This window comes from Genypterus blacodes, unplaced genomic scaffold, assembly GCF_046128005.1.
Source record: "Genypterus blacodes isolate CSIRO-AG114 ecotype Tasmania unplaced genomic scaffold, CSIRO-AGI_Gbla_v1 ptg000106l_1, whole genome shotgun sequence".
Lineage (NCBI taxonomy): Eukaryota > Metazoa > Chordata > Actinopteri > Ophidiiformes > Ophidiidae > Genypterus > Genypterus blacodes.
In genome coordinates, this window is record NW_027466910.1 from 1,561,371 (window position 1) to 1,565,000 (window position 3,630).

Genomic DNA, 3,630 nt, shown 5'->3' on the forward strand with positions numbered 1-3,630 from the left:
GTGTGTGTGTGTGTGTGTGTGTGTGTGTGAGCGAGCACATATGCCAGCGCTCATTGAGATGACGAGCCTATTGAATTCCATTGTGTCACCCTGATAATCCTGATATGCATTGTTGTTGTTGTCATGGGGGGGGGGACGATGCCATTCTGCCGCCCGCCCTGATGAATCACCGCAGCTGTCGACCTTTTCACAGCCACTCTCACCTTCTCCGGCCATTTGGTAATGAAAACGCCGCCCTATTGTCTCACGCTTTGAATCAAATCTCAGCAGATAAACGCAGGCCAGGGATGTGTGGTGCGGTGATCCTGACCTGGTTTGGCCCCGGCTCTCTCACCGTGTTTGGCTCACTCTCTCCCTCGCTCTCTCTCCACTCTGTGCCTGCTAATGAAACTTTTTTTGCTGCCCTCCTCCTCCTCCTCCTCCTCTCTTAGAACATATGATCCTTCCTCTTCCTGTCAGGTGTATAGCATGAGGTGTGAAACTTTAGAACTGAAGTGTCAGACGTGTATTATCTCCTGACCTGCCCCAGCCTCTCCTCAGCCTCTCCGCCTCTTTCTTTCCACGGCGATGGAGTGACAGCTTGTCACTGTGGGCTCGCCACAATACGGCTCAGACCCCCCCCCCCCCCCCCCCCAACTATTGTGAAGCTAGAAAAGAAAAAGAAGCATCAAGGTCTTCCTCTCTCTTTCCTTTCCTTCACTTCTTTTTCTCTCTTTTCAAAGCAGAGAATCAATCAGCTGTACACACACACACGTACGTACACACACACACAGGCACGCACGACTCATTTCTTCTCCCTTCCCTCCGTCTATTCAGCAGCCAGTGATCATTTAAACTTGACATGTATTGTGAAAAACGGAGCTGCTCTGCCTCTTTCTTCCTCTCTTTCTTTCACTCCCTTTCTCTTTCAACTGTCTGTCATTAATGTCCAGGTCTTACAATATGCAAACAGAGGAGAGGAAGAAAGCGAAGAGTGAGGGATGAATTGATGGATGGGTGGATAAGCACTCAGTGTCCTTTCTTTAAAGATTAGTTATTGTACAGTACTGTCTCCCAGTCATTTTTGGTTGGTGTTTCAGTCTGAAAGCCCGTCCACGTGCTCTTTTGTATGGGAAAGCAATAAGGCCCCATTGAATGAAGCTGAATGGACCTGCCATCCTTAGGGGCTGAGGCCTGAGGACTCCTATTCTTTAGCCCCCAATCTAATTGGAGCTGAAATGAAATGGAGGTTTCTTATGAAAATAGGCTTTGTTTGGCCGCAAGGCTGGTAATTCATAAACAATAAGCAGGGCCCCATTGTGTAGATAATAATATATTCATGCCGCTGGAGATGGGGAGAAGGCAAAGCGAAGGCTGAGGATATATAAGGAGGATAGGCAGGGACAGGACCGGAGAGAGTGGAGGGATAAGAGCGTGGAGAGGAGGAGGAGTGGAGGAGGAGGAATGGCACAGGAAGCGAAGGGGCTATGAGCAAATAGTGGTCAGAGAAAATTGGCAACGGTGTGCAGAGGAGGTGAAGGAGTTATTAGAGGAAGAGTGAAAAGTGGGTGGGAGAAGTGAACATAGAGCGATAGAGGAGATAAGAATGAGGCAATGAGGGCAGGAGGGATGGTGTTGAGTACCTCTTGCCTACAGGTGACTGTTTGGGAGGACAGGGGCGGGTGCAGGGGGGGGGGGGGGGCAGGAGACAAGTGAGCGAGAGCAGAATAAAGTGGCTCACACAGAGCGATGCTGTGTCGGGTTCAGCCTGCTGAAGCTGACAGAGCAGAGCGGTCAAGTGCAGAGGGAAGCAGAGGTGCAGCTGGAACAGGAGAGGGGAGAGGAGGAGACACAGGAGCAGGCGGAGGACGGCGGGAGACGCAGATGGATGGAAGGGACGAGCACAGGTGAGCTTTGACGCCACGCTCATGCTTCAGTTTGTCTGCATCCTGACTCACTGTGAGCGTTTCTCTCCTGTGGCTCGTCCTCAGCTGAGCCTGCACACTTTCCAACAGAGGGAATGTCTGTCCACCAGCTCCTCTCAGCTGACACACAGGGGACCGGAAACCTGCTGGGATGTCACTGGTGTCATACTGGACTGCACCTGAGAGTTCTTCTTACAAACTGTGACTGGAGACACTCGTTCCATTGGATGCTTGAGGAAAACATTTCTTCTTCTTCCCATGTCTTCGGATAAGACATCCTGGACACAAAGACAACATTTGACTGAACTAACTGCCCCGGGGATGTCTGAACAGCTGGTGAGTACATCTAAAGTGGCGTTTAATTGGGTGGCCATGTACTGGCAGTGTGTGTGTGTGTGTGTCTGTTTGCATGATGTCTGTGTGTGGCAAGAGGGGTGTGTACAGCACACGCTCCTGCACAGTGAGGAAAGATCTGATTAGCATATTACAGCATGAGGGAAAACACAGGAATCCCATACACACACAGAAAAAGTCAAAGTTGGTGCTGCAAAGTGTGTGTGTGTTACTTACCAAGTTAATATTGACACACACTATAAGCTTTGTTATTGTAAATAACACATTATTATTATATTATTGTCTGAATATGAAAGAAATGTGTGTATAATTACATATCATCAAGTATCCATGCTGGTACAATGAAGCTGAACAAAAGTTTGACTTCCTTTAAGAATTCTAAACACATCTCAGATAGATAAATGGATCAAATGGCCTATAATGCAAAATAAAACAAACTAAACACTCTATACAAGTGCTATACAAAAATATAAAAAATAAACAAATCATATTATACTAATGCAAAAAAAAATCGGTATTACATAAAATGTACGAAAAACAGTAAAAGAGTGATTATAATTGTATTTCTCAAACGTCTGAACAGGCGTCCTGAGTCACTGACTCGCAGTACTCGCGCCGTCCACTAGATGTCAGTATCCATCAACATATGAGAGAACCGCAGCTCTTCCTGTCTGTCGGCTCTCACAGCGTTCAGCTCGCGTGGACATCTTTCCTGCTTCTTTCCGTACAAATAATGACAGCAGAAATGTTAAAAGGTACGAAAATACCGCCTAGCAAAGGAGCGAATACAGAGCGAAGCTTTAGTTCAGTTTGATTTCTTCAGAGAATTACGTCATAATCGGGGCGCACCGTCTGTTTATTTGTGATAAATGATCTTTTCTGTTAGAGGCAGTGTGTGAGGAGAAGTCACTTATAGTCACAGGTATTTACTCCTGCCACCAGATGGCAATCACACCTCATGAAAACACTCTCTCCCTCTCCCGCTCTCCCAGTCGCTCTCTCCCTCTCTCCATTTGTGTGTGTGTGTGTGTGTGTTTGTTGGAAGTGGTTGGCTGTATGTGTGTATGTTGTTTACATGCATATTTTTGCATGTAACAAGATGTCTTTCCAATGGTGTGTTTTTGATTTTGATTTGTTTGTACATGTATTTACGAGCTATTTCTGCCCTGTGTATGTGTGTGTGAGTGTGTTTGCATTTATTGAATATCTGTGTGAGCGTTTTGGACGTGTCCCTGCTGGAGGTGCCTGCTTGTTTTGTTTGTTTGCAAGCAGCAAAGTGGTTGCTGGCTGTGCTGGTCAGTACAAGTGTCTGGCATTGGGAGGCTGCTAATCAGGCTGCGGGCAAACTGGGTGGCAGCGCTCCGAATCGTTT